Source organism: Cajanus cajan, chromosome 8 (assembly GCF_000230855.2).
Source record: "Cajanus cajan strain Asha chromosome 8, NIPB_CcT2T_4, whole genome shotgun sequence".
NCBI classification, from domain to species: Eukaryota; Viridiplantae; Streptophyta; class Magnoliopsida; order Fabales; family Fabaceae; genus Cajanus; species Cajanus cajan.
The window spans coordinates 15254885-15268984 of NC_138524.1; the positions used below are offsets into that span (position 1 = coordinate 15254885).

At 30.1% G+C, this 14100-nt stretch overlaps 1 long non-coding RNA gene across 1 annotated transcript; it reads right to left on the minus strand.

The window, feature by feature from the left end:
* Positions 1-2489: 2489 nt before the first annotated feature.
* Positions 2490-9805, minus strand: LOC145950597 (uncharacterized). The gene is made up of 2 exons (XR_014428388.1): positions 3721-9805; positions 2490-2807 (listed from the first exon to the last, which is right to left on the minus strand). It is a non-coding gene; the product is annotated as an uncharacterized LOC145950597 (long non-coding RNA).
* Positions 9806-14100: the final 4295 nt, after the last annotated feature.

Sequence of the window (14100 nt, forward strand, 5' to 3'; positions counted from 1 at the left end):
TGCCCCTCTTTACTTAATTTTACTAGATAATATAAACAAATCTTGTTTCCATATTATCGTAGTAAAATATAAGTAAAGAAAACACCAATTTCGTCCCTGAGCTTGAAATATTAAGAAACATGAGCGCGAGAAACACGAAACATTAAAAAAACATGAGCGCGAGAGCTCAAAACATTAAAAGACATGAGCGCGGGGACTCAAAACATTAAAAGAGTGAGCATGAAGGCTCGAAAATTAAAAGAATGAGCACGGGACTCAAAAGATTGATAGAGTGAGCATAGAGGTTTGAAAATTAAAAGAGTGAGCACGGGGGCTCGAAAGATTGATATGTGAGCATAGAGGCTTGAAAATTTAAAAGAGTGAGCACAGCGGCTCGAAAGATTGATATGTGAGCATAGAGGCTTGAAAATTTAAAAGAGTGAGCACAGCGGCTCGAAAGATTAAAAGAGTGAGTACGGGGACCCAAAGGATTGATAGAGGCTTGCAAATTAAAAGCATGAACACAGCGGCTCGAAAGATTAAAAGAGTGAGTACGGGGACCCAAGCATTGATAAAATGAGCACAGGAGCTCGAAAGATTGAGAGTGAGTGCAGGGACTCGAAATATTGATAGAGGCTTGGAACTTTAAAAGAGTGAACATAGAGGCTTAAAAAGTAAAAGAGTGAGCACGGGGACTCAGACGATTGATAGAAGCTTGAAACATTAAAAGCGTGGACATAGAGGCTTGAAAAGTAAAGAGTGAGCACAGCGGCTCGAAAGATTAAAAGAGTGAGTACGGGGACCCAAAGGATTGATAGAGGCTTTGAAAATTAAAAGCATGGGCACGGGGACCCGAAAGATTTATAGAGGCTTGAAAATTAAAAGAGTGAGCACAGCGGCTCGAAAGATTGATATGTGAGCATAGAGGCTTGAAAATTTAAAAGAGTGAGCACAGCGGCTCGAAAGATTAAAAGAGTGAGTACGGGGACCCAAAGGATTGATAGAGGCTTGAAAATTAAAAGCATGGGCACGGGGACCCGAAAGATTTATAGAGGCTTGAAAATTAAAAGCATGGGCACGGGGACCCGAAAGATTTATAGAGGCTTGAAAATTAAAAGCATGGGCACGGGGACCCGAAAGATTTATAGAGGCTTGAAAATTAAAAGAGTGAGCACGGGGGCTCGAAAGATTGATATGTGAGCATAGAGGCTTGAAAATTTAAAAGAGTGAGAATTTTGATAGAAACAATGTTGATGCCAAGTAAAATAAACTTCAATGCATGTGTTATGCAAGTACATTACTTGATTACATGTGGATGATAAGTACCGAACTTTGGTACAAATGTTGTGGATGCTAAGCATGTATTGAACTTGAATGCATGAGTTAGGGATGGACCAAACTTTTGGTGATGCAAATGACAAGTATGCATTGGGCTTGAATGAATGTGTTAAACAAAGTATTAGACATTAATGTGAACAATGTGGATGTTGGACAAGTATTGGATTTGAATGGATGTATCAAACTATGATGTAATGAATGTCAAACATGTGCCAAACTCAAACGTAGATGATATAGATGTCGGACAAGTGCGAGACTTTATATGCAAGTGATGAATTTGAATGCATGTATTAGGAAAATACCAAACTTTGATGCAAACAAAGTGGATGCCAAGTGATGATTGGACATGAACGAACACTTTAAACATATTAATGCAAATGATGTAATGCTTGATTCGGTGTTTGGATTCTTATGAGGTGTCATAGACACATTTCAATTTTTGTTTTTTTTTCTTCTTCTTTTTTGTTTGTTTTTTTTTTGTTTGTTTTTTTGTTTGTTTTTGTTTTTGTTTTTTTTTTGTTTTTGTTTTTTTTTTATTTTAGAAAATCATAAAAATGAATATTTTCTTTAGAGAAAGCAAATCCATGCAAAGCCCTTTTTGTGCCTCAATTATTCACCCTTTTTTTTTTCATTTTTTCAAATCCATGAAATCATGTTCTTTTCTTCTTTGAAAAATGATCTCACAATTTATCTTTTCAAGCTTATCCCACCTAGAATCAAGTGAGACTCATTTGGCCTAACTTGTCAATCAAGTGATTATCACCACCTTGTCATTCCTTTTGAAACATCATTTAACCAACATGCATAACAATGACAGCTGATTTTTTTTGGAATGCTATTCAAAAAGGATATTTGAACGTGAATTTGTTTTGATGTAGAGAAAATAGAGCAAACGACCCCAAGATATGACAAAAATTGAGAACTTGATGGAAACAAGAGATTGAGCAATTGTCCCAGTTTGATGTCAAATTAATGGAGTGAAAATTGGAAGAATTTGGACTAACTTGGACTTTGAACAAGTGAGACAAATGATTTACATCACTTTAGACTTTAGTGGATAGAATCAAACAGTGACACATGTGACACCCTCTACCCCAACATAATTACAATAGATATAAACCATCTATATATAAATTCTTTCTTAGTCTAATATAAAATAATTATCTCAAGTATCATTGGGTAAAAGATGCACATTCATAATTTTCAACTGTAAGTATCAAATTGTCAAGAAATAATAAAATAAAGATTATAGATTAATCCCAGTAAAGGTGGCAGGGCCTCCTAGTTAGGAATTAACTTATAATCTTTTAGTAAAATTATAATATGACAAAAATACACACTTTCAACATAAATAACATAAAAATTACAAAAGAAAAATAATAATAATTTAACAATTAGTCTAGCTAATCCCGATGTCACATCCTATCAGAGCGAAACCCAAACAGAAGCCTAAGCTTCACCACCAACATCCTCAGCCTCATGCTAATTATCTGCATCATAATTTAAATATACACAAAAATGACAAGGGAGTGAGAAACTTCTCACTCAGTTGCAGATATAGAAATAAAAGTTAAATAGCACACACACGCAATATAATTCACATATATAATCAATCTCACATATATGCTTATGTATAATGATTTTCTTGACTTGACTCACTAATGTATGCATGTGGCGCCATACGGAAGTTGCAGAATTTATCACTGGTGACCCAAAGGTACACCTATCACTGGTGTTCATACACCTCGTTAGCATGTTACATCACTGGTGTCCCGAAGGCACACCTATCACTGGTGTTCATACACCTCGTTAGCATATCGTGGGTGACTCAAAGGTACACCTTGTTAGTCGTGGGTATGCGGCCTCAGCGGCACACCTGGAGTAATATGTGCATATGATGCATGTCATACATTCACAGACTCAACCTTTAGCATGTTACACATATCATATTCATATTTCATAATTAAGAATTATTTCAATAATCCAATTTAATAGTCCAATAGTCCAACAGTCCAAACAGTCCAACAGTCCAAACAGTCCAACAGTCCAACAGTCCAACAATCCAACAGTCCAGAGGTTGCTTAGGTATCATATTTTTCAATAATAATATATTAAGATCTTTTAAGTAAAGTAGGAAGCTTAAAAGGTAATATAAGATAATAAGGAGGCTCAGCCTTCCATTTAAATAATAGATTACAAATTTATAAATACTTAGGAGGCTTAGCCTTCCATTCAAATAACAGGTTCTAATATGTAAATAAATAAGATATAAAACAAAACACATCAATAATACATATTCAAAGAAATAAACAACAGGTAAGGGATCGGGAGCCAATCCAACAAACAAACTATTTAACAATTATTCCCACACCCCCAAGCGAGGTTTCCCACTCCCCCCCTTACCTGGGTTTACAGAAATTTGGGCAGAATCTCCTCTCTTCTTTCTTTAAAAGGAATCGGAATTAGGGCAGAATCTCTTCCTCTTTCTCCTTAAACAAGGCACTAGAGCAGAACCTCCTTTTCTTTCTCCTTCTCTCTCTCTTACTTTCTCTCTCTATTTCTCCAGAATTTCCTTCTCTCTAGAATTCTAAATTTTCAAAACCTTAGGCCCCTATTTATAGAATTTTTGAAGTTACTATGCACTATGCACTATTCATTAAAATAATATTATAAATTACTATGCACTATGCACTATTCATTATTATATTCAAATTAATTAAAATTTTGAAACGGAAAGAATCCGCAGCCCACGTTTCAGCCGCCCCTTCACTGTGCAATTGCATAGTAAAATACTATTCATACATACGTATTCGTAAATAGTAAAATACGTATACGTAAATAGTAAAATACATAAATAAAATACTTATTCACATAATAAATACATAAAAAATATTTCTTTTCATTAAATAAAATTTGGGATGTTACAACACATATGGGAAGGATCACCCGTATTTAGAATGGTGGAATATGGATGATACATGCATTGACTTGATTAAACTTGAGACACATGGATCATATGGTTGGAATGAAAATGTGATGATAGTTGACAACTTGTCCCGGTATAAAAGGAGTACTTTGAGTTGCCCCAATTTATGAAGAAATAGGGAACAAAGTTGGACTAGACAATTATTCCAATTGAAAGTTAAGGTGATGAAATGACAATGAGATCCTTCGCCCCAGTGTGAAGTGGTTGTCCCAATTTAGTTTTGAAAGGAAGGGGTAGAGTAGGAGACAATGATGAATGTGATTGCCTTCTTTTCTGACTCAAGGAAATAATATTGATGTATGAATTGATGGAGAAATAAGACATAAAACAAATGTCTCATTTAATTGGGTAAGGGGGAGTTAAAGGAGGGCATGACTTGTGATTTGTTCCCAATCTATCATTTTGAATGATTCTCATAATTATTGAGTGTAGTAATGAATGAACATCGATGAATAGAAGATTTTGCACTGGATGTTTGTTTCTCTCCATGATGTAATGGATGTACAAGTCTTACGAACATTTGTATTTTTTTTTTTTTTTTGGAGCAATCTTGTTAACATCGATAGATGAGTTCAAGTGTTTTGTCTTAAGACTAAACTTAAAAAAAAGAAGCAACCAATTTTTGATCTGTATGGACTTTATCAGATTGTAACACTGGTCGGTGAGATGGATATGAAAGAAAAGATACAAAGGCCCAAATGTGTGTTTGGAGGTTATTCGAAACAAGGATCTTTGCTATAGTGTTGGCTTCAATGCTTTTTCGGTTTCTTTTCTTCGCCCCTCTTTTTTTTTACCCCAGCTTTTGCCTAGGTTTTTCTTTTGGAGTTTGCAGCCTACCAGGTTGCTCTAACTTTTGCCTAGGCCGCCTTTTTGAGGTTTTCAGCCTAGCGAGCTCTTGTTTCTTTTATTTATTTTCATTTTTTTTTAGACCTTAACTTTTGCCTAGACTGCTCTTTTCGAGTTTTTAGCCTAGCAAGTCGCTCTAAATTTTGCCTAAGCTGCCTTTTCAGGTTTTCAGCATAGCGAGCTTTTTATTTTTGTTATTATTTTGCATAGAATTTCTTGGCTGCATTAGAGTTTATTGGGTTCAATAGATCTTCCCGTCCACTTCCCTCTATGATCTTTTTGAGGTGGCAAGATATTCTTCAATACCAAATATCTTTCTTGAAACTCTTGCAGGCAAACCTTTTTGGCAAAAGCTCTCTTGATCCTTTTTTGATATCATTGACCATGATACAAGACATTCAATCTCTTCTCTTCAATTAGGTTCAACTGATCATAGCGAGCCTAAACTCATTATGCTTCCTCAAGTTTGCTTTCGGCCAATACTCTCAGAGAAGGTACCTCAACGTCAATGGGAATGACTGCTTCCATACCATAAACTGGAGAATACGAAATTGCCCCAGTAGAAGTGCAAACAAAAATGCGATATCCATGTAGAGCAAAAGAGAGCATTTCATGCTAATCCCTGCAGGCAACCACCATCTTCTGAATAATCTTCTTTATATTCTTATTTCCCGCTTCTACTGCCCCATTCATCTTAGGATAATATGGTGAATGATTGTGATGTTGAATTTTGATGAACTTAACCACCACATTGCTTGTCACACGGATAAAACAATGGCCTTTTGATGCTTTTGGTTCATTTCTCTTCTTTTTCATTTTCATTGTTTTGATGGTATCATAAACAAGCTAAATTAAATGGGACCATTGTGTTGTTCCTGTTTTGAGGGTGAGCCTTGTTTGAGGTAATTTTTGAGGTAATTGAAGAAAATTTTCACTTTTAGGCTCAAATTTGGGTAGCAAGTGGTATATTTTTGGAGATAGAGAAACATAGTCATACATCATTTCAAATCTCAATTGCTTATTTTTAAAGGTTAATCCTAAGACAAAACTTAATGAACTCCATGTTGCTCCTTTTCTTTTTTTCTTTTTTCTTTTTTATTGTCCTAACTTTTGCTTAGATCGCCCTTTCGGGTTTTCAGTCTAACGGACTTTACATTTTTTCACTCTTTTTATTTTTTATTTTTTTGCTCATAAGACTTATCACCATTAAATGTGGTAGATGGTCGGACAAATACTCATAAAATGATAAATTTGCCCCGATAAGAAATCTTCAAATTTCTATTGCCAAACTTTCTAATTGAGAATCATCCAACAGATTTGACTTTTTATGAGGACAAGCTCTTCATTTTTGGAAGAATAATGAGAAAACTATGAGATGTAATGGGACAAAGAAAATTTATGACAATGAAGATAACAACACAACTTGTTATGCAAGTTAATGAAATAAGTACTTCAAAAGGTTAACAATGATTTTAAAACCATGTCAATTGACAAGTTAATTTGTCAAAGAGCTCATCTTCTTGATTGAGAATTAAATGTAAGTGAGAACAATAATTTCATGTTATTCCCTATTTTCTTTGTTTCCTGCTTTTTTCTTTTTCTTTTGAGACATTGCATAAATTTGTTGCTTGACATCCTCTTTAAAAGAAAATAATCAAATTAGATAGTTGTTATTTTTTTTTTAAAAAAATGACATGAATGAGCAATCAATTAGACCTTTATTTTACTATGAAATGCATGTATAAAAGAAAAATGTTGGAGTGAAGAATTTGAAATGAAAAAAATGTTTTTTTGTTTTTGTTTTTGTTTTTTTTTGTTTTTTAGAGAAACAAATGCATTTGATTCGGGATGATGAAATGAGAATGAATGCAATTATGGAGAATGATAAGAAAAGACGATGGATATGTTGATGAATATACCTAACATGATTACTTAATATAAATAATGCTTATGCGTGAATGTCATGGGAGATTATGAAAATATTGAATGTTATGAGATACATTTTAGACTAAATGCTCAAATGGAATAATGATCTTACTTTGAATTATGCAAGAGAGAACTGTATTCATTTTTTAGAAACAAGTGTCAATGATGATCACAATTGCAATCTTTTAAAGTTGTATGCATGATTTCATAAAAAAAATTTATGCAAAGATGTAAAATGTATGTCATGAATGAATTATGAAATGTAGATGAATGCATGCATGCATGAATAGTTTTGTGGTGATGAATGTTATATTGAAGATGCGTGAGATATGATAAAAGTCAAAAAAATGTATGATGTGTATTATGAAATGAATAAAATTCTCTTTTTTTTTTGCGTCATTCGAACGTAAAGGTAGAATATTGCTCCTGTGATACTTAATAAAGACATCCTTAAGTTGAAAACTCTATGGACTACTAACACGTGTTCCTCTCAAAAGGGTGGGACTATATTTCTAAAACAGGTTCCTAGAGCCAATAACCCTTCTTAGGATATTAGTAACAATAATAGGTAAACTATTAGAGATGATAATACCCTAGAAAGGATCAAACTCTAGGTGAGGCCTTCATAATAACCAAACAAGATGTTCATCAAGAAGGTTACTACTACTCAACCTCTTACTTATCATAAGTTGCACTCAAGTCCGGGCATAGGACCCCACTCATAAACGTGTGTGAAATTGTGCAAGTGAAGTGTGTGAAGGGAGCAATCCTACACTATCCAATCTACAAAACACAGCACATATGATATAGAAAAAATAAAATCCTTATATCCTAAAGTTCAAATTACACAACACCTATTTATATAATTCATGCATATAAGACAAACAACAAATAAGGAATATAAAAAAAAATAAAAGTGAGATAAACATTTTCAAACATTATTAATTAGTTTAACTAATTATTATAGGCTTGACTCTCAAAAATATCCCCAGTGGAGTCGCCATCTGTAGCAACCTCGGTCGCGACGGGACGGCGAAAAATAAATGGAAAAAGAGGAGTCGCCACCAATGTTATTTTTTACGGAAAAAACATTGGAAAAACCATAAAATAGAAAATAGTCTGCGAAAACCAAATTTTTGAGTTCGGGAGTCGATTACGTATGAGGAAGGTATTAGCACCTCACAACGTTCGTCCTAAGACGATTACCTTTAATTAATTAAACTAATTATTCATAATTTATAAAATATTTATCTCACTAAAATTATCAAATATATTTTATTTAATTAATTTAAATTATGCATTGAAAAAAGGTTAAAATTATTATTGTTATATAAAAAGGAGGATAATATATTTTTTATTTTTTTGGCTCGACAAGATTTAGTTCTTGCTCCTACGTATCTTCATGTATAATGAAGAATCAGAGTCACGTAGTTCTTTGTAGAAAATGTTTGTGTGTTGATATTTTTTTATTTAAATTTATTTTTGTTAAATATAGGATTCTTGAACTGTCGCAGCTCATTCATCTTAAAAATATAAAATTAACTAAGGTGTACACCAAAGTCAATTCAATGAAATTTTAATTATAATTATTGCTAGAGATTGTTATGAGGTTTTAGACGAAATTAAAGATAAATAGAGTAAAGTAGAAAGCTTAAAAGGAAATAACAGAGGATAAGAGAAAATAAGGAGGCTCGGCCTTCCATCTAAACATGATTACAATTCATAAATTAATAGGAGGCTCAGCCTTCCATTCAATGAATATTTTGGAATAATAAACTTGAAATTGATTATTAAAAATGTCTTAGATATTTAAATGGAGAGTATGACAAATAGAACTGTACACAAGAGATGATGAACGTGACTTCCACCACGGATCTCCCTCCCTTTCTCTCTATTTCCTCTTTCAGCTACTAGCCTCTGGATAAACAGAAACTTCGGGCAGAACCTCCTCCTCTCTTAGGGATCAGAACTAGGGCAGAACCTCCTCTCTCTTTCTCTCTCTCCTTCTCTTTCTCTTTTTTTTTTTTCTCTCTCTCTCCCTCTCCTTTTTCTTTTTTTTTTCTCTCTCTCTCCCTCCCTTTTTTTTCTTTCACTCCCTCCCTCTATTTATAGGAATTACAAAGTTACTATTCAGGTACTATTCACTCACGAAAATACTATTCATGAACAGTAAAAAATACTATTCACTCACGAAAATACTATTCATGAACAGTACAAAATACTATTCACTCACGGAAATACTATTCACACCGAAATTACTGTTCACATTTTTTTTATTTTTATTATTTTTTTTTATTTTTATTTTATTTTTATTTTTATTTTTTTAAAAATATACCTTTTTTGCTATATATATATATATTTTTTTAAAACAAAAATTGACATTTTCCGGACGAAATTGGGTTACTACAATTAATTAATAATTAGGTGAGAAATGTTTAAGTAAAAAAAATATTAATTTAGGAAATGTTAAGGATAAATTTGAAAGTGATTTAAATTATTGAAAAATTTAATACTCTTAATTAAATTAACTAATTTTCTCAAAGATTATAATTTAGTTGAAAAATTAATACTCTAACCTTTTAGCTTATATAACAAAATTTAAAAAAAAAAAAAAAAAAAAAACAAGAAGAATAACAACAAAAGGAAACCTCTCTTTACAGAAGCAGACCATGTTTTCTGTAAGTTCACACACCTTTTTCAAATAAATAAAATAATTGTCGTACATTAACTATTACTTTGAATTATTTTCTATTCCATGTGCGTAATGACTTAGGTCAACTAGGTGATCAGTTTGCTATTGTTCTTTTTATGAAATACTCGTTTGTAGTCCTATTTATTGGAAATTGATGGCCTCATGCTCCCTTTTTGGACATCTAGAATTGTGTTTGTGTGCTGTATTCAGACATTTTTAACTGATACCCTCATTAAGAAAACAAATTGGGGCACATGTTTCTCTGCCTTCAGCCCTAATGATGTTAAACAATCTACATATATAATTGTTAATAACTTAGCTCATTATTATAATATATCGATCCATATAATTGCTAAACGATCGGTTAAAGTTCATCATCAATACATAAAAATTAATGGTACAAGAAAATGGGGTGTTTGATTGTAGTTTTGTTTCTTTATTTTCAAAAATTGTTTTATGAAGCCATTTTTTATTCTCTCCATTACTTTCGATTCTAAAGTTTTAAGAACATAAATACATTTTTCTTAAAATTTGTACTATCTTCATTATATATATATTTAAAGTTAAAGAAATAGAAGAAACAAACATAAAAGAAAATAATAAGAATTCAAATTCAACTTTTACACAATTGAAATGAGAAAAAAACAAGAAGCATATAACTTTTTGTTTTAATTATTTTTATATAAAAATAGAGTTAATGTTATCTATAACAATACAAAGATGATAATTTATTTTTGTGCGTACACAATTTTTTATTTATTATTTTGTCTTATAATTTTTCAAATCACTGTCTTTTTCTATTCTTTTCTCCTACTATCATTTTTTACTTAAATTCTATTTTCTTTTTTCCATTTCATGTAGATCTCCAACTAATTATCAATTTAATTATTTTTTATTTCTAAATTAATATAGACATGTACTGCCCTTCCCTGCTACGTTTAAATAATATAAATAGGGTTTCTACATAATATAAATAGAATATTTTTATATTTCACTATTTGAATATCCAATTTCTATTTATTATATTTTAAATTAATCTTAAAGCGTAATTCTATGTATTTTTCGTATTTTTAAAATGACTTTCTACTTTTATATATTTAAACTCACACGATAACTTGCAGACCTGAATTATTTAATTAAATTCTTCGACATATTGTGAGGACAAACTTGCCAAACATGAAACGTATAATTAAATAAGTGATGCTTTAAACAAACCTATAGCTATAATATATATTATACCTTCATATATAATAGAGTTTGGCATAGATTATTAAAGTGATACTTAAAAAACCTTAGCTATAATTTTATACTCTTCATAGTGGAGTTTGGCATAGAAAAAATGTTAGCTCTTCGGTAAAACATCAATATGTTTTGAATAATTCAACGTGGGACGTACTACATCTGGATAGGCCAGTCAAAGAATAGTTAAAGTAGCTTTTTCTGTGGAAATGGGGAGTGCATTATTTGGAAATAGAATTTTTGACTAATGAATTCTTATTTTTTTCTTAATTATGTTACTGGTATGAAATATTAAATATGTATCAACAATTTTCATTGAAAAATTTAATTAATTATTTTTAGTGAAATATTTTGTCTCAATTATTTCTTTAAACACAAGAGTTGAATTTAAGATTAAAAAAAATGGAATCCATTAGTATTTAGATCACATAACATGGTAACTCATGTCTTTGAAATGAGGAAAGGTTCGTGTTGTTGTTGGAAATTTTTATACAGCAAAAATTAATCACATAATTGTCTATGTGTGTCCACCTTGCCTAAAGCTACAACTCAATACAGTCACTCCTTCACCTTTTCTTATATATATATATGTTATTAAGTAATTCAAGCATAATAAATGTTCATGTTTGTGATCAATTTAATTTCTAGATGGTATTTATTTAACTTTTTTAATTTATGAAAATAAAATTAATAAAATTGAATTTAATGACTCATAAAATTTAATTAGAGGTTATGTAATTATTAAAAAAAAAATATCTCCTCCAAGCTCTCAATAAGCATTTAACAAAATAAAATTAATAATAGCTCTTAATACATGTCGAGATTTAATTAATATGGTTATATGATTTAGGATTGCCTATTAATTTTTTTTATTCCATCAATCATTTCTTTCTAGCTCCTCGGAAAAGAAGCATTAGAATTAAGAGCCGAGGCTAAACTTATTTGATAAATCTTCATTATAAAATGCATTAGAAAGAAATTAAGGTGAAAAAAATAGAGAAACAAATTAAACTGATAAATATAATAAAGATTTAATTACTCATATGATTTTATACTTAGAATTAATTACTTATTTTCATCTCAATACGAACAAAATCTTTACATTTTAATTCATATAATCAAATATCATTTAGTGTTGTCAACCATAAAATGATGTATTAAAATAATATTTAGTCAACAAAAATTATATTTTACAAACAGATTAATTCTTAGTTGTCAACTTTAAAATATTATGTAAATTATTTTTATAAATAAGAAAGAAACCATAAAATAATGGGACACTAATATGACATTCACGTCTTTTAGTCCTCTATATATGAGTAAATTTTTTATGTTTTACTTTTTATAAATACCTTCATTTTTTCTTCTTCCTCTCCTCTAGATCTCTTCTATCCTTTTCTATTTCATTCTCCTCCTTTTCATTATCAATACCTTCCTCCTTTTATCTTGCAATTTTTATTGTGTCTTAAATCTCTTCCATCAACTAATTTTCATGATCCTAAATCATATAGTGTAGAAATAGTAAAGTTCAAATGCACTTTTTGGACATGACAATATCTTGCGACTAGTGATTTATGTTAACGCCCTCTTCAGTGGGGTGACTTACTACTTTGATTTAATCCAGTTGCATCAAATGCTTAAAAACATAGAAGTTATTTAATTCATTTTGTACATCATACATTAGAAGAAAAAGGAAGATGTATGCTAATCAATAAGAAACAATTAATAATATGTTTAAGTTAATGACAATTCTTACGGTCTTTATTTACAATAAAAGAATGTTATTTACACATTTTTTAGTGGTTAGAGGTTGGTTAGTTTATGAGAAGAGAGAAAGAAAGGGAGGGAAAGAAAAAGAAGGAAGAAAAGAAGGAAACAAAACAAAAGGAAGATTTCATGTCCAAAATTTTTCATGAATTCCTTAGAGGAACGAGATAATTAATTCTGAGAGGCCAAAAAAGTTTAAGTCCAAGAGATGGCAGTTTGGGATATGAAAGCCACTTCCCTTAAAAATTGGATAGTGGACAATTATTGATAAAAACCAATAGCTAAGAATTTAAACTGATATAAATTGTAAGAAGGAAAAAAAAGTTGAGAATCAAGTCCACGACCAAAACCAATGAACTTTAATTATTTTCCAGTCATTTACATTTATCTTTTATCGCTTTCGATTTTACAACTTTCCTTTAGGAGCTTTCTTTATGGCTTTCGATTAATTTTAGTTGTTTCTTGTTAAACACATAATTGTAGCATTTTGTTGGCCATTTTGTTGAGTTTTTGTCCCATTAATATATATATATATATGTATATATATATATATATATATATATATATATATATATATATATATATATATATATATATATATATATATATATATATATATATATATATATATATATATATATATATGAGGAGAGATCCTTTTATTCTAAGACTAAGTTTACATAGATTTACTCTGTTCAATAAATTATGTTCTACATCGAATTTAAAAGATTCAACCGTTCAATTTAAAGTTCTTAATGCATAGATTAAATCTGTAAATTTTTAAAAATTTGAAAATCATTTATTTCGTTTCATTAATTTGAATCAATGTATAAAATGATTTTATGATTATTCGTTAATTTAAATTAATGAAATGAAGTATCAAATGATTTTCAAATTTTTTAAAAATTTGTAGATTTGATCTATGGACTAAGAACTTGAAATTGAATGATTAGATCGTTGAAATTTGATGTAGAACATGAGTTATTGAACGGAGTAAGTCTGTAAGTTTAGGTAGACTTACTCCGAGAGTGAAAAGATCCCTCCTATATATACATATATATATATATATATATATATATATATATATATATATATATATATATATATATATATAAAGGAATGTTATAATAACACTGGTGTAACTTTTATTAAGAATTAAATCGCTCAATAATTTTATATTAAATGTGAATTTTGTAAATCTAACCGTTAGATTAAAAGTTCTTTACTCTTATATCATATATACAACATTTTATATTAATCTAAGATAATTTGATACTTCATTCTTATAAAATAAATTTGACGTAATATATTTATTTAAAAAAATATA